The following is an 18721-nucleotide window of genomic DNA, read 5'->3' on the forward strand; positions in this document are numbered from 1 at the left end:
TTAAAAACCTTACCCAACATCTATTAGCAGTTGAAGTTTATCTTTATCTTTAATATCTAGTTGATATATACTAGTCATACCCATGACTTGGCATCTTGAAAATGCCATTGTCACCAAACAGATGACAGACCAAGCAATCATATCATCCCTGCAGCAGACCAATATTAATGTTGTGTATTGTTATTGTTCATTTTTAGCTATAGGAATAGTTAAGGTTTTCATAAGTTTTATTTTCCCCATTATTTTTGGGAATGTTTTGTTCATGCTGTCACAAAAAAAAAGGAATTAAATTTTCCTTGCTACAACTGCAAAACTCTCACCACTGTCAACATATTCATCTGCTCCCATGTCATATGATGTGTTATGAAGCCACTACTCCATGATATCAGATGATATTTTATTGGTCTCTTCTGTTATGTATGAATTTGGATGGTGTTTGCATCCACTTTTCAACTGTCAGTAACCCATAGATGTCACCAGCATGTTACTGCCACAGTTGAAAAAATATTATTCATTGCAGTCACCCCCAGACTGTCAGAGAGAGCCTTTTGCATCTAGGTCAGATGCCATATTTAACACACACTTAATTGTCATTTTTAGAATGAAAGGAACATATATAATATATTAATTTTTGATATGTGATGGAAGTTACTCATTTTCATATATTCTTGCTTATAAAGTTCTGCTTGTGTAAGTGATATGCGAATATGTACATATGTATAGTACTTAAAAATTTTGTATATGTAAAGATTGTTAATGGTACTGGTACCCATGTGAAGTGTGAAATCATGCCTGGAAAAAGAAGTGTGTGTAATGAGATTAGATTTAGATTGAAAGCATCCATAGATAAAAAGTTCATAAAGATTGTGTGATTCTTTCATTGATGTTGGCAGTTCAGGCCTTCTCAACCACACGTCACACCAGTAAGAAAGTAAACACTTGTTTGGCATTCTGTAATATATGTTAGAAAGATATTGTGCATGGATCTACACAGTATTGCAGATGTTATTTGTTAAATGCTTTAGATAATTCTCTGCAATTTATTAAATTCTCTGAACAAGGCATTGTCTTTGCAAACGGAATTGCTGAATACCCATAGCAATATACAGTTAAACTAGATTTTTGATAAGATTTCATTCAGATGTGGGAAGGCAGGTGGAATGGTTGATAATGCAGTTGAATTTGCTGAAAAGGGAGGTTACTAAGTTGTTGATTGATTGGTAGGGATCTTCCTATGAAAGTATGGATGATGGTGAGGTGCTTGAGGATTGGCTGAATGCATATTTAGTGCCAGTGTATAAAGGGAAGGGGGATAAAGGTGAGTTTTCAAACAACAAAGGTACTAGTTTGTTGAGTATACCTGGTATTTTGTATGGGAGGGTACTGAATGAGAGGGTGAAGGCATGGGGAGGAGCAGTGTGCTTTCCTTAGTGGTATAGGATGTGTGGATCAGGTGGTTGAGTGAGAAATACTTTGAAAACAGATGCAATTGAATATGGCATTTATGGATCTGCAAAAGGCATATGATAGAATTGATAGAGATGCTTTGTGGAAAGTTTCAAGAATAAACGGTGTGGAAGGTAAGCTGCTAGAACCAGACAAGTTATCAAGGGTGTAAGAATATGAAGAGAGGGAAGTGGATGGTGCCCAGTAAAGGTTTGTCTGTGGCAGAGGCATATTATGTCACCATGATTATTTAATCTGTTTATGGATGGGATGGTGAGGGAGGTAAATACAAGTCTTGGAGAGAGGGGCAAGTATGACATCTGTGGGGATGAGAGGGCGTGGGAAGTGAGTCATTTGTTTGCCAATGATACAGTACTGGTGGCTGATGTGAGAGAAATTGCAGTAGATGGTGACTGAGTTTGGAAGTGTGTGTGAAAAGAGAAAGTTGAGAGTGAAGGTGAATTAAAGCAAGGTAATTAGGTCCAGCAGAATTAAGGGACAAGTTTGTTGAGGTTTAAGTTTGAAAAGAGGAAAATTAGAGGAAGCGAAGTGTCATATATCTAGGACTGGGCAGGAAATAGAACCATGGAAGTAGAGGTGAATTTTAGGGTGGAGCAGGAGGCAAAGATTCTGAGAGTGCTGAAGAATGTGTGGAAGGAGAGAACATCATTATCTGGAAGGGCAAAAATTATTTAGTTTGAAGGAACAGTAGTCCCAACTGTATTATATGGATGTGGGGTAAGGGCTATGAATTGGAATGAGTGGAGGAGGGTGGTTTTGGAAATGAAATGATGGAGGACAGAATGTGGTGAGAAATTGGAACAATATGTTATACTGGTGTTGATGTGCCATCAGTGGACTGTAACCAGGGCATGTGAAATGTCCAGGGTAAACCATGGATAGGTCTGTGGGATTTGGAATTGCATAGGGAGCTGTGGTTTTGGAGCAGTACACATGACAGCTTGAGAATTAGTGTGAGTGGATATGCTCTTCATCTGTTTCCAGGTGCTACCTTGTTGTTGCAGTGGATGGCAATCGGATGTAGGGAAGGAAGAGAGAAAGTATATGTAATCTTTTTTTAACCTTTATGTATTTGTGTTGTACAGGGCAGGGGTTGCATAGGTTAAGTAGGTGAAGGGGAGCAAGTATAACTATGTACATGTGTGTGTTTGTAAATGTGTGTACATGTATGTATGTATATGTTTATGAGTGTGGATGTATCTTTCTTCTGTTTCGTGGTTGCGGATGTGGGAAACGGCTAACAAGTAGGAAAAGAAATATAACAAACACAATGTAGGTTAGGTTGCTATTATTTCTTTTTTCCTCTTGTATGACTCAAGTGTTTCTTTTGCAAATGTATCATATTTCCAGTTTTGTAAATTCCTATCTGTTATTATTTGGTTATTCAACATGCAGGGGTAGATAAAAATAATGCACTGTACATGAAATTCCAACCAAAATAAGGATGAATGTTTGAAATATCGTGTTTTGAGCTAATCTTTGCTCCAGGTCTGTATACATTTCAGGCATTCCTTCATTGTATAACATTCTTGGTTTGGTTTCAAGAACCAAAACCGGAAATCTCCAGTTGCATTTGATATAGAATTTTTAGATGCTTACTTTGCCATTTAAATTGTATGTTGGTTAAGCAGTGTACTTCTAAGAATATTTTATTTCTAATTTTTTTTGTTTGTTGCATCTCTCTGTATTAAGACGTAAAGCAAAAGAAATTGGGAAAGAATTGAAGATATTAAGTATTTATGATGTCAGCGTGTGGTGTTGAATTTTTAAGACAACTTTTTTAAACTCACCGAAGTGGACTAAAGAGAACTGTATCACAGAGAAGGAAAGCTATGATGGAAACATAGAATTATGACTTGAAAGGTGGTGTCACAGACTAAATTTTGATTGAAGTGTAGTCTGTTTTAGAAATAGATATTTTTCCTTGGTTAAATGCAGTTATTTTTCTAACTGTTAGGGATATGATGTATTTGATTTTGTATTTCTGGACAACTTTCAGTGTAGAAACATTGCTGTGACATGGTATGTTGTGATTTTGTACCAATCATCTTGGGTACTATTTAAAGTATCTCTTGGCTTTAATTTTATGATTTATCTGTATTTGTTATGCTTTCAACTTGTGGGTCAGGGAAGTTCAAGCAAAACCTCTGCTATTCCTTTGCACCCATCAGATTGAATACACTCTATGTAGCTGTTTCTTGTACATGCAGTTATTCACTTCTTTCATGTCTGTTCTCCCTGTTGTTTTTGTAATGCTTCCTCTGTTTACAGGATGTCAACTGAATGATTCTTACTGGCATCATTAAAGATAACTGAAAACAAATGACTGATAAAGTCTTGAAAGAAGATAGACTATCAGCCAGAATTGCTCACTGACTTATCCGTGCTAGAAGGTCGTAATTAGAGAGTTGACATGATTACGACCTTCTAGCACGGGTGTGCAGTGTGTATTATTTGCAAGGACTACTGTGCTATACTCCCTTTTCATCAGTCTTTTTGAAATATACAGTAATGAATTATGGTTTCATTTTACAGTGTCATGTCATGTTTTCTGAGTTAAAATGGGTAAGTTTTAAAGAAGATATGAATTTTGAATTGTAATTTTTTATGCCAGCTTTTATAAAACTGTCTCCATATTCCTTTTCATTTCCTACATGATGTTTAGGACAGAAAATGCTTCATTATCAGACATCTGTCATACCTAGACAGTGCCAGGTTTGAGAATGTTGGTTAGATATGTTATGACAAAAATTTTCTTCAAGACCAAATAGTGTTTTGTATTATTCAATTTATGTAACTGTGTCTGTAACTTGCTTTGTTGTTAAGCAATAAGAAGTGTAAGAATAACAAATTGTGTGAAATGTATTTTTAAGTACATTATGTATTCTAGGGTCGAGGTGGAAGCAGATCACTTGAAACGGATTGAAGATATTAAACAGTGCCAAAATTATCATCTATCAGCATTATAGTATAAACTCGATCATCTGGTCAGTCATATTCATTGGTTAAAGAAGTTAAAATATCTAATTTTCTCAACCTCATGATTGGCTAACATTTGCAAAAATTATGTAAAACAAGCCAGCAACCCATTAGAAAATGCACATTTACCTGTTAGATTCACTTATTTTATAAACCTTTAACCTTTTGAATTATCATTCACCCTGAATCAGACTAACTGATTTACTTGAAAATTACGTTACAAATCAAATGGTCTGAGACCCAACTAGGGGCAAAAGTGTAATTGATTTTATGATGTCCACAAACACTCCAAATTAGCAACTGTAAGATTGATGAAAAGCTATGAAATATTGATCATAGTACTATTAGTTGTGTGAGTGGAAGACCACCTGTGACATGGGCAAATAGGGTGAAGGAATGCTAGAGGGTGAGAAGTAGTGGAAGAATGCATGGAGTGGTGTATGTGAGGGAGGCATGTAAGGGTAGGTATAATTGGAGACGTTTGCCGTGGCCATTAATTGATGGGAGTTCCCAGAGGGAACGGGCATCAGAGGGATAGATTTATGCACTAACCTGCTTGTTTGATATTAAAGAAAAGAACATGATGAAACCCTAAATTAGGTTAGTTGATTCCAGCATGTAAAATAATGTTCATTTGACTCTTAGACATGGGTATAGTAGAACAGTCATGGAGACACTTAAAGAATACAATACTTTCCCTTGAAAGTATCATCTCCCGCAGAAAGGTGAAAAGGAGTTAAGAAGGGATGATGTGGGTTGCATAAATACATTTATCCAAGCAGCAAAATTTAAGACCATGAAATGTACTGCATTTTCCCTTTTAAACCATGGCAGTCAGCATTGCCAATCCAATCTTTCCATGAGGTGTAAACCTAGGAAGTATTGACTTGCCACTTTGAAGCTTTCAGTAGCGACTTAGGGTGGGGGAATGGAAGTATGAGGGGGGTGACTTAGTTAACAAGGCAAGGAGGTAAGAGAGAAGAGCATGCTAATAGCTGACACCTACATACAGTGTAATATCCAATGAAACAAATATAGAAATAAGTAGGGCTATGCAAAAATAGTGATGTTCACTTCAAATTAAGACATTATTTGCAGCTTGTGGGAGTGGTCTGAATTATACCATGGTATTGCAACTCCCCTTCCCTTTTTATTTAGCACACAGGCACACTGACAAACCATGTCCTCCCTTCCATCCACAGAAGCACATTTCACCAACTCACTGATGACCTTAAACTTTTTGGGTTTATTTTAAGGGATGGCTCTTACAACCTATGAAATAGGTAAGGATGGATTTGAATTAACCATTTTGTTTTTAGTATAATTACCCAGGAAGCTGTCAAAATTTACAATTATACTGAATATAGAAATGGAATATTTTGCATCAGATCAACTGTTTCATATAATGTTTCACTGTTTATAGTCTGTAACTAAAACATGGTGTTTGTTAGTGTGCATAGTGAGATGTGTTATGAATAGGGATGAGGTCAGCATTGCACAAGTGCACCCATATTTTATGATCATAGAGCAATATTTATTATGGAAATGTAGATACTATATTAATGTCCTTGTAAGGTTTCGGCAGTACCTACAGCATGAAAATGTTTGACACTGCATATTAAGAGACATTATTTATTCAAGCTCATCTGATGATCACAGTGATTTTGGGGTTTAAGAGGAGATTATACATCAGTATCATGTAAGGTAAATTTAAACGATAAAAGGGTGTCGACAGCAAAATGTTGGTTGGCCAGATAATTGACAGTGGGTCATTATCTCATCTATTTTTTTATTGTTAGTAGGTTGAGTATGGTGTGTTATATTCAGTAAATTATTTCAAAGCCCATCTCCAAAATGAAGTAGTCTTGGAGATTAATGCCGAGTTCAATATCTATGGATCACTGGTATGACTCCAAGCTAGTATGTGACCAATCTTGTTGTACCAACTGTCACTACACAACTAACACCAGCCAAACTCCATAAAAAAGCCTACCTTGGGCTTCATTTTTCCAGACATCATAAATTATACTGTGCTTCTTATTGAATCCCCATCACATATTTAACATTACAGGAAACTAGTGAAATTTGCATAATTATAACATGAGAAGTGAGTAACCACAAATGCCTACTCATCCATACAGGGTGCAGTCACATGAGAAACAAACAACAACAAATGTCTACTCATCCATACAGGGTGCAGTCATACATACTGGAGGATTTATTGATACTTTAGGAAATTATTAGTGTGGTGTATTGATTTCATGTGAAATAAGTATCAAGGATATAAGGCATGTATATGAGTAGGAAGAGAGGAGATTGATTGGTCTGTGGCAAGGGTGTGTGATGTCTGTTGGGGATGAGGGGGCCTGGGAAATGAGTAAATTGTTATTTGTTGATGATACAGCTTTTGTGGCCGATTTGAGCTAGGATTATTGGAGGCAGGCCCGACATCATGTGCCACTTTCCTTTTCCTTCCCATCATCCTCACCCCTCCACCAACCCTGCCTATGGTGATTCCACCTCTGGCAGTTCAATTTTTATCAAGTAAAGGGTAATGTCATTCAGAATTAGTCGTTAATAAAAGACACTTACATTTATGAATTTTTTATTATTTCATACTTAGGTCAAGGTAACACCAGTATATTAGTTGCATCAAAGGATGAATAGCATGTTTTCATGGCCTGAGATAAGATAATGCCTCTATTTACCCATGTTTAGCGTTGAACTCATGAGTTGGTACTCTGATGTATACACACCATGGAGAGGAAGGACTGAAATCACAGTAATTTGTTAGTTTATTGAAACCAAAGTTAACTCCACACCTAGTGAGACATTATGGAGACTAGTAACAACCTTGTCATGATAAGCAAAACTCCAGACAATGAAAGCTTCGAAGTAGCAAGTCGATACTCCCTGGGTTCACACCTCTTGGAAAGATAGGATTAACAATGCTAACAATCCCAGTTGGAAGTGGAGGCAACTGTACATATGGTAAAATTGCTGGTATAGTTTCTCACACACATCTCTATATTCCCAGCATATCACAGAAGGCAACTAAAGTGGGCAGAAGAGGAGGGCTTGAAACTCTCCTCCCTTCTTTGTATCTAAATTTCTATAAGAGGAAGCAGAAGAAGAAACCGTGGGGAAGTTGTCATCCTCCTTGAAGGCTCAGATTAAGGTGTCTAAATGTATGTGGATTAAACCAAGATGAGAGGAGAGATAGGTTATATGTTTGGGGAAAAAAAATGATGTTCTGGCTCCGAGTGAAACGAAGCTTATGGGTGAAAGAAGAATGTTATGGAAATGTTTCGAGAGTGGAGTGAAGGTGAGTTTTTGAGAGGGCAAGAGCTTAGGAAGGAGTAGCACTGCTGAAGCAGGAGTGGTAGGAGTGTTTGACAGTGTAAGGAAGTAAATTTTAGATTGCTGTGGGTAAAACTGAAAGGGGATGGTGAGAGATAGGTGATTATTGGTGCTTTTGCACCTGATCATGAAAGGCAAGTGTTTTGGGAGCAACTGAGTGACGGTGTTATCACTTTGGTGCGCTTGACCAGGTATTAGTGATGGTGATTTAAATGCGAAGGTAAATAATATGACAATTGCAGGTATAATTGGTGCGCATGAGGTATTCATTGTAAAGGTGGTTATTGGGCATTATTAGATTACACATTAATTGATAGGCAAGCAAAAAGGATACTTTTGTATGTGAATGTGCTGAGAGTGGCAGCTGGTGAAATGTCTGACCACTATCTTGTGGAGCCGAGAGTGAAGATTTGCAGAGGTTTTCGAAAATAGAGGAGTTGGTATTGGGGATGAGAGTAAGTGAGCTTGGAAAGGAGACATGTAAGAAGAAGTACCAGGAGAGATTGAGTGTAGAATGGCAAAAGGTGAGAACAAATGAAGTGAGGGGAGTGGATGAGGAATTGGAGACATTTAGGGAAGCAGTGATGGCATGTACAATAGATGCATGTGGCATGCGATATGTGGGAGGTGGGCAGATTAGAAACGGTAGAGTGGTGGGTACAGGTGAAAGAGAAAATGAGAGGCATATATGGTGGTACTTAAAAGGAAGAAGTGCAAATAATTGGGAGATATATAAGAGAAAGTGGCAGGAGGTCAAGACAAAGTTGCAGAGGTTGAAAAAGAGGGCAAATAAGAGTTGGGAGAGAGTAACATTAAACTTTAGGAAGAATAAGATGTTTTGGAAGGAGGTAAATAATGTGTGAAAGACAAGAGAACAAATGGGGGAAGTGATAACAGATAGTGATGGAGTAAGCATTTTCAAGGATTAATATGGAGTTAGTATTTTGAAGGATTATTAAATGTGTTTGAAGACAGAGTGGCAGGTGTGGGTGTTTTAATCAGGTTTGTTTGGTGAAGAGAGAAGGGGTGGTGAAAGCCTTACGGAAGATGAAGTGTGGCAAGGCAGTGGAAATGATGGGACTGCAGTTGTATTTATTAAGAAAGGGGGTGAATTATTCATTGGTTGGTAAGAAAATTCGTTTTGTCTATGGATCATGGTGAGGTGCCTGAGGATTGGCAGAATGCATGTATTAGTGCCATTGTGTAAAAGGAAAGGGGATAAAGGCAAGTGTTCAAACTAGAGAGGCATAAGTTTGTTGAGTATACCTGGTAAATTGTATGGGAGGGTATTGACAGAGTGTGAAGGCATGTACTGAGCATGAGACAGGCAAGGAGCAGCATGGTTTCAAAATGGGTAGGGGATGTGTGGATCAGGTGTTTTCTTTGAAGAATGCATGTGAAAAATACATAGAAAAACAGATGGATCTGTATGTGGCATTTATGGATATGATAGGGTTGATAGAGATGCTTTGTGGAAAGTCTTCAGAATATATGGTGTGGAAGGTAAGCTGCTTGAAATGGTGAAAATTTTTATCAAAGGTGTAAGGTGTGTGTACAAGTAGGAAGAGAGGAGAGTGAATGGTTTCCAACGAAGGTCAGTCTGCAGCAGAGGTATGTGATGTCACCATGGTTGTTTGATATGTGGTGATGGAGGTGAATGCAAAAGTCTTGGAGAGGGGCAAATAAGCAGTCTGCTGGGAATGAGAGGGCCTGGTAAGTGACTCAGGTGTTTGCTGATGGTACAGCAGTTGGTGACCGAGTTAGGCGTTGTGTGAAAGGAGAAAGTTGAGGGTAAATGTGAATAAAAGCAAGGTTTTTAAGTTCACCAGGGTTGAGGGACAGGTTAGTTGGGATGTAAGATTGATTGGGGAAAGATTGGAGGAACTAAAGTGTTCTAGATATCTAGGAGTGGGCTTTACTGCAAATGGACCCACGGAAGTGAGTCATCGGGTGGGGGAGGGGGGCAAAGGTTCTGGGAGCAATGAAGAATGTGTTAAAAGAGAAAGCGTTGTCACAGACAGCATGTTTGTATATTTGGGTGCTTGAAGCAGATAAATATATAGCTATAATGGGAAGAAACAGTAAATGGATTAGGTATGTCAATGATGTAATTGTACCCCAAAGAATTAATATTGACAAGTTACGACACTGAACAAATTTATCAAGAATACTTGGTTCACTGTAGTTAGAGAATGAATGTAAATTGCCATTTTTGGACTTACTCACAGGATAGATTAGAATGTAATTGGACATCAACAATACTAAATGCCACAAAATACTGAAATATGTAGATGAGCTAAATCTAAACTATCAACTTGTTCAGACTATATCTCCCCCAGGTTACGGGAAGAAGCAAGCTGACAAATAACTTTTTACTTGACAAATTATTGCAGAAAGTGAAAATGCCAAATGACTAGAAGTTTAATTGAACAATAATTTTCAAAAAAGGGGACTAAAATTACTAAATTGCTGAAGAAAACAGTATTTGGATTCTGGAATAATAGATATTTTAACTAATTTAATTCTTTAACTGTAATTATGATAATAGACTCTAAAGTACCCTCTGATGTTAAACTTGAACTTTTGTGTGTCAAACCACTGACACAAATTTTTCCAAGTGTAACTTACGTATGGATTGTATTTTACATGAAACAGCTTACTACCCTCGCTTATATAGTACCACAATGAATGATAAAATTTTGATATTTAATGAAAACTTGTTGAAAAGGTACTTTACTGAAATATGGTGAAGAGGGTTTAAGGTGTTACTAAATATGGTGAAGAAGGTTTAAGGCACTGTTGGAGTATGACTAAATATGGTGAAGAAGGTTTAAGGCACCGTTGGAGTATGACTAAATATGGTGAAGAAGGTTTAAGGCACTGTTGGAGTATGATGCAGTGGAATGAGGATTACCTACTTCACCCCTTAAATATCTGATTGAACAGATGTTGCCATAACACAAGTCAAGCACACAATATTTAACTGAACTTGCAAAATATGGATGTTGATGAACGGGAATGAGGGCTACTAGGAGGGAGGGAGCTTTTGTTTGTGGCATGCCTTAATTGTCTGATCCATCAACTGCACTGTGGGTGTGGCTAATTGGACAGCAGTGAAAACAAGCAAAAATATATTCCCACTTGGTATGATACATATTGAATGATATTGTGCTGCAACATTAGTAAAATATGCTTGATAAGTATATTGGAGGTGGACGGAACGAGGAGAAGTGGGAGACCAAATTGGAGGTGGAAAGATGGAGTGAAAAAGATTTTGAGTGATCGGGGCCTGAACATGCAGGAGGGTGAAAGGCGGGCAAGGAATAGAGTGAATTGGATCGATGTGGTATACCGGGGTTGACGTGCTGTCAGTGGATTGAATCAGGGCATGTGAAGCGTCTGGGGTAAACCATGGAAAGTTGTGTAGGGCCTGGATGTGGGAAGGGAGCTGTGGTTTCGGGCATTATTGCATGACAGCTAGAGACTGAGTGTGAACGAATGGGGCCTTTGTTGTCCTTTCCTAGTGCTACCTCGCACACATGAGGGGGGAGGGGGATGGTATTCCATGTGTGGCGATGGGAATGAATAAAGGCAGACAGTGTGAATTGTGTGCATGGGTATATATGTATGTGTCTGTGTGTGTATATATATGTGTACATTGAGATGTATAGGTATGTATATTTTGCGTGTGTGGATGTGTATGTATATACATGTGTATGGGGGTGGGTTGGGCCATTTCTTCCGTCTGTTTCCTTGTGCTACCTCGCAAACGTGGGAGAAAGCGACAAAGCAAAATAAAATGAATAAATGAATAAGTACACAGATATCTGAAATATTGATATATGTCAGAAAATATTTTTTACATTTTTTTTTCCCAATCACAAATCTAAGTGAGGTCAGTACAATTTTCAGGGGGTTTTAAGTCCAAAATATCTTAACTCAAAGCATTGTTGCACAGGAGAATTTCCTGAACAACACTATGATAAATGGGACTGATACACCATCATTATGATCTTATCTTCATACACATTTGCATCAATAATATCATATATCTTCATACACATTTGCATAAATAATATCATATATCTTCATACACATTTGCATGAATAATATCATATATCTTCATACACATTTGCATGAATAATAAGAATATCATATATGCTAAACCAATAGGAAAAAGATCAAGTAATGCTGATGTTTATCTGGTACATGAAGATTTAAAAAAGAGCAGCAATGAACCTAACTGAGACAGGAGATACAGTCGTGAAAATTATACAGGAATGAAAATTTTCTTTGGTTACACAAACTGAGAAAGTAAGTTAGGAACCATGGCATTTTAGTGAAAAGCTAAATTAATTTCTACACTAAAAGAGTAGCAACATGGATACTTTTACCCTTACAGAGGGAAGTTTGAGAAAGGTTGGAGGTGTTCAGAAAAAGATGTGGAAAAGCAATCTAGTCAGCCAGCATTTATAAGGTAAAAGATAGCAAGAAACAAGTTAAGGAGAATAAGAAAGGAGGAACAGGGAAACTCTGTAAAGAATATTGTGAACAAGAGAGAGGATAATCTAAAACTACATAAATTCATCAGAAGTAAACTGTAGGTTAAATTTAGAGCAGCGAGTCAGGCAAAGGGATTGAGAGGGAAGGATTACAGAGGATGATGAAAGGTTATGCAAAGAAAATAAGTTCAAAAGTGTTTCCACTGTGGAAGACACAAGTATAGTCCCAACACCAGTGAAACTGAATGAGGAGCTGTTGGAAAGCACTGAAATGTTTAAAGACATGAATACTAAAGGGTCTTGACTAATAAGGCTCATGGTTGTCATGAAATTCCCCCATGGGATGAGACATGTACAGATATGCATGACAAACCACTTGAAATGTTATTCAAGATGTTGCTGGAAAAGGGTGAAGCTTCAAGGGAGTAGAGGGCAAATATTAAACCCATCTACAGGAAAGGAGACTAAGAGAAGGTGCTGAATATAGGCCACAGTCTTCCTGACAAGTACAGTATGTAAGGTACTGGAAAAGATAAACAAAAGCAATTGGATGATTTCCTGTGGCTTTAGGTAAATGAGGCTGTATATAACAATCCTTTTATATTTCTACAAGAAAGTGAGCTCTGTTGTAGACGAAAAAGAAGGAAAGTTGTATTTTGTGTCCTGATTGCCAGAAGGCATTTGTCACTGCCACTGAGAAGGCTAGTAAAGAAAAGAGATCTTAAGGCAGGAGTAAAGGGGAGACTAATGGACAGAGAATTATATTAGTGGAAGAGAACGAAGGAAACAAATCAAATCATGGAAGCCTTCTCAGTTTGGATGAAGTCACCGTTGGCTTCAGTCTTATGACCATTGCTCCTCGTAACCTAAGCAAACAACTTTCCCAAAGGATTGGTATCCTACTTGAACATATTTGCAGTTAATGCCAAGATACTGAGTGAAGTAAAAATTAATGGGGACTGAACCAACTTTTACAAGATATGGATAAAGTCCAAACTTGGTCTAGTTCACGATTGAGAGAATTCTACTCTAATGTAAAATAACACAGATGGGACACTAAAAGAAGACCTTAGTATGAATATTATGTAGCAAGAATCTGTGTGAGAGGGACTTCGGAATTATTATCCCTAGCCTGTTGGTACTGCCTTTACATCGGGAGAATAGTAAAGGAAACTGTTTGTATGGATAAAGAAATATTCAGCAAGCAGTTCACACTACATTAGGCCAGAACTTGAATATGTTTCTCAGTTTTTGTCTCCTCACTTAATCCTTTCATTGCATATTTCATCCACTTATTTGCCCCATGCACATAGGGAAAAAATTGAATTAATTTTCCTCACTCCAGAATTCCCATGTCAGTTATAGGTTTCACAAAAATAACGCTACTATTTTAAGAAGCTTTGAATTAAGAGATATCATTCTACACTAGTTCTTTTCCACTTTATTTTGAAAACCCCAGAGTAAGGGTATTAGATAAGAAAAGTGGTTGCAGAAAAATTTCTTTGCTTGTTCACTGGCACTGTTTGGTGCATAAATTCTTTGTATCTTTCTGTCTATCTATATCTCTGAGGCCTCTTTCAACTGGAACTCCCTCAAGGGGGTGGCCATGGCAATGGAGTCTCCGTACCAAGTGGCCACTGGCATAGGGCAACTTGTGCAGTGTTTGCAGAGGCTCCTACCTAATTCTTTGCGTTCTTGTGTTACTTCACTATCATCAATTACTTTGGGAATGCAGCATATTTATGTTGTAATGTATTTAGACCTCCCTAACCATTGCAGAAATTTGGGACTAGATTTTGTATCTTGCAAAATATTTATCGTTTCATTGCAGTAAACATGTGTCCATGTTATCCAAACTCAAAACTGCAAGCTCTGTTGCACAAAAATGTCCCAGTAATTATAATGAGCTTTGCCCAATCCATTTGGTAAATTATGTGCATTTCCTTAAAAGTGATGAGTTTTAAAATTTTGTTGTTCATTTCTATAATGGTTAATTTGTTTATGGATGGGGTTGTTAGGGAGGTAAATGCAAGAGTTTTGGAAAGAGGGGCAAGTATGAAGTCTGTTGGGGATGAGAGAGCTTGGGAAGTGAGTCAGTTGTTGTTCGCTGATGATACAGCGCTGGTGGCTGATTCATGTGAGAAACTGCAGAAGCTGGTGACTGAGTTTGGTAAAGTGTGTGGAAGAAGAAAGTTAAGAGTAAATGTGAATAAGAGCAAGGTTATTAGGTACAGTAGGGTTGAGGGTCAAGTCAATTGGGAGGCGAGTTTGAATGGAGAAAAACTGGAGGAAGTGAAGTGTTTTAGATATCTGGGAGTGGATCTGGCAGCGGATGGAACCATGGAAGCGGAAGTGGATCATAGGGTGGGGGAGGGGGCGAAAATTCTAGGGGCCTTGAAGAATGTGTGGAAGTCGAGAACATTATCTCGGAAAGCAAAAATGGGTATGTTTGAAGGAATAGTGGTTCCAACAATGTTGTATGGTTGCGAGGCGTGGGCTATGGATAGAGTTGTGCGCAGGAGGATGGATGTGCTGGAAATGAGATGTTTGAGGACAATGTGTGGTGTGAGGTGGTTTGATCGAGTGAGTAACGTAAGGGTAAGAGAGATGTGTGGAAATAAAAAGAGCGTGGTTGAGAGAGCAGAAGAGGGTGTTTTGAAGTGGTTTGGGCACATGGAGAGAATGAGTGAGGAAAGATTGACCAAGAGGATATATGTGTCGGAGGTGGAGGGAACGAGGAGAAGAGGGAGACCAAATTGGAGGTGGAAAGATGGAGTGAAAAAGATTTTGTGTGATCGGGGCCTGAACATGCAGGAGGGTGAAAGGAGGGCAAGGAATAGAGTGAATTGGAGCGATGTGGTATACCGGGGTTGACGTGCTGTCAGTGGATTGAATCAAGGCATGTGAAGCGTCTGGGGTAAACCATGGAAAGCTGTGTAGGTATGTATATTTGCGTGTGTGGACGTATGTATATACATGTGTATGGGGGGGGGTTGGGCCATTTCTTTTGTCTGTTTCCTTGCGCTACCTCGCAAACGCGGGAGACAGCGACAAAGTATAATAAGAAAATATAATATTCTATAATGATACTGTAGATAGACTTAGTCTTAAATCATGACTTGGAAGATTAAAAGACTTGTTAAGGACAGCTTTTACAGCAAAGTTTCTAAGGGAGTATCCTCTGATTTAAATATATTATCAGTTATACCTACCCAGGAAGAGACTGCAGGAGGAAGCCTCTCCTCAAAACGTAAGATGACAGTAGAATATAGAATAATTGGAAAATTTGTGACCTGTTTTAAGTGATATGAGTGGTAATTCATGCCTCACGCAGTGGCTTCCTGAAATAAACTGGGAATTGAGAGGTACCAAGGGACATACTACTGAATATGAGAATGATGAATGACCCACAGGGAAAAGGGTAAGCTTAAAGCAGTCAAAATGTATGAAGGGCAGTCAGATGAGTCAGAAATGACCAGAATACAATCTAATCACTTTTTAAGAGATTTTAAGGTTTAACCCTTTCAGTCCTAACAATACAAGGTGCATAAATGGCAGAGTTCAAACTAAATATGCTATGTCTGAATTTATCTTCCTGCATTTGCAGGAACCAATGGCTCCTTTACTTCCAAAGCATGCATCTGTGTCACTTTTCACCCTCAAATCTAACAGGATTGCCAAAATATCGAGAAATAATTTTCAAGAGAAAATCATGTATTGTGCTTCCCCTTGTTAGAAAGGATACCTTCCCTGCTACATGATATAGATAAACTGGATTTTGTTGGGTTTAGTTGACAATTACCAACATGAAGTGGACATATCAGGAGACCAAAAGGATTGATTTTGTAGATAATGTAAGAGGTAGGCTCAATCTCCAAGTATAGCAGAAGAAATGAAAGTGTAGAATGATGCAGTGAGTCATTGGGTACTTAGTGACTTTCAGTGATACTATTGTGGCAAGACATTGATGCTTAAGCTTCCTACCATGGTTTGAATGGGTTTAATTTACTGGATTTAAATTGCTTTTTTTTCTTGTTTCAAGTCTTTGTAAATTCTTTGAAGGAGACCCTCCCATTTTTTTTTCTAATACTCATGTACTGGTTGGCCTAGTTATCAAGGTGTGGTGTACGGGCTGAAGGCAACTCAAAATTAGTGGTAAAAATTCCACTGGAAAGGTCAGTGGCTTGGATCAGTCTTGTTATGTGATATCTCCAAAGGTCTCGGTTAGTGCTTGAGGATCCTGAGAACGAGGTTTGCAAGGAGTCAAAATTAATCATCTTTTTAAATAAATATAAAGAAGTATTGGATTTGTCCTATCTTAATACTGTGATGTTAGTGTACTTCCTGTTGACAACTACAAAGGATGAGCAAGTAGTTTATATAGATGTGCTGGTCTGTACTAACCTCATAGAATACATATTTTGACCTCTTCCCTTAAAGTTGCATTTTCAGAACTTTATTACATTAAACTTAGCTTTCAAACATACAGGCTTTTTGTTCAAAATATCTTGATGAAAGGATATTTACTAAATTGGCAGCTTTGGTTATAAAACAACTGAGAAGAGAGATGAAAGTCTGCTTACTTAGATGTTGACCTATTGGCAGACACTTTAGAGAAATGACTTGAAACTTTTGGAGCAGTACAAAAGAGAACAGACAAGCTCAGCATTCTATTAAGTCATTGGAAGTCCATGTCACTTCCCTTGCAGACTTTGTAGTGGTGGACCTTTGTATGGTGTATTCAAGGTCAGACCGTGTCCCTGCTTCTCAATTTCAAACTCAAGAAAGTGTGAATTTAAGAGGAATTTTTCCTAAAGCCTTAGGATACATGAATTGAGAGATGGAAAGAGTTATAGGTCTGCTGAACTTTGCTCAGGTTCAGACTAACTAGAAGCAACTAGTTTTTTTGCACTCACTTTTGATGATAATCTAATTCCATGTAAAATTCTGGTTGCATTATCTTGCCAGACAATTTTGTAAGACTGATAGCCATACAGCTCTCAGGATATAGTAGTCTTGTGTTATCAAGAAGTTTCTATTTTTTAGCATAGCATACAATAATAGCACACGTCAGGTGGAAAAGCTAGATAATCAGTTATTGCTGATATATGCATGCGATGAATGTTGGTATATATAGGTGATAAGGAGAGACACCACATGATATTAAACTTGATTAGAGGATGGAAGGGCAGAACTACAAAAGTTAGAGAGGCGATGCAGTCAGGTAGGTTTGACATGATTTTCCTGCAATGAAATGTTCTAACATTTTCAGTGTTTGTTTGAAGAGCAGAAGACTGAAAGGGTCTGACTAGAATCATAATTCAAGATATGGATTGAGTATGAAAGTATACAGGAAGTTGAAGATAAATCTTTGACTTTATTTTCATGATGCTATAATAGTAATTCCCTAAAGCTGACTTTTTTTTATCTTCTTTTCAGAGTGAAGCAGAGGTGAATCCAAAAGCTTTTCCTCTGGCTGAAGCCACATTGACTCAGAAGTTACTTAACCTAATCCAACAAGCAGCAAACTATCAGCAGCTTAGGAAGGGTGCCAATGAAGCTACTAAGGCATGAATCTGACTTTTTCTTTGGGAGAGCATTAAGATTATTTTGTCTTTGTGATAAAAGTAAATTTCCTTTCAAAAATGGGATGGTTTAGTGTAGAATTTTTCACATATTTGTAGGTCTTGTGTTCTGTTGCTTGTTCTTTTGTTGGCCTATCTTACTATATGGTGTTACCTCAAGTTCATGCATTATGCAATAGTGATGTTTCCAGTAACACTTTAAATGTAATTGAAGTAGAATATTGATTTGTACAATATATTAATATATACAATATTGAGAGATACAAATATGGGTTATATCACCAGCATTAGAGGTAAGAAATTAAGTGCTGGTGTTAACTCCACTGCTTGCTTGAACAGCAATATAACCATATTTTTGTCTTATTTAAGTATCTGGCTGAATAGTTTTACATAATGAAATAATATTGTTTTTAACAATAAATGTGGCACAAATGCATAAGGAAAGAAAAAATTCTTTTGATTACTGTCATGTAGGAACTTAACATTGTTTTCTCACTAATGTGGTATCTTCCACATTTATAGTTACTAAGAATGATAACCTCTATTATGCAAAAGTTACCAGCCGTCCACATAAGTGTAGTTGAAAAGTAAACTTAAGATAGCATTGGTACAGGGATGATATGGTGGTGGGCAGTATGGATGCTGGCAGAGGGGAGGTGTTTAGTGGGATAAACATAACACTCACTTGTTCTGGCTTCTTTGATTTGGTATTATTTTCATTCAATATTTGTGCAAAATATTATTGTAGTGATAGGTGATGTCTTGTGTGTAAAGGGGAGATTGTTACTTGTGTTTGCCTAGGGAATGTTGTTTCTAATGGGTGTATGC

At 37.6% G+C, this 18721-nt stretch overlaps 1 long non-coding RNA gene across 3 annotated transcripts in view; it reads left to right on the plus strand.

Moving 5' to 3' along the window:
• The window catches only part of LOC139745740 (uncharacterized), a 34456-nt gene extending 16577 nt beyond the window's left edge, over positions 1-17879 (plus strand). For all 3 annotated transcript variants that reach the window (XR_011711927.1, XR_011711925.1, XR_011711926.1), the window contains exon 3: positions 17748-17879. This is a non-coding gene — a long non-coding RNA (uncharacterized lncRNA). The remainder of the gene's footprint in view (positions 1-17747) is intronic.
• Positions 17880-18721: the final 842 nt, after the last annotated feature.

Source organism: Panulirus ornatus, chromosome 4 (assembly GCF_036320965.1).
Source record: "Panulirus ornatus isolate Po-2019 chromosome 4, ASM3632096v1, whole genome shotgun sequence".
Lineage (NCBI taxonomy): Eukaryota > Metazoa > Arthropoda > Malacostraca > Decapoda > Palinuridae > Panulirus > Panulirus ornatus.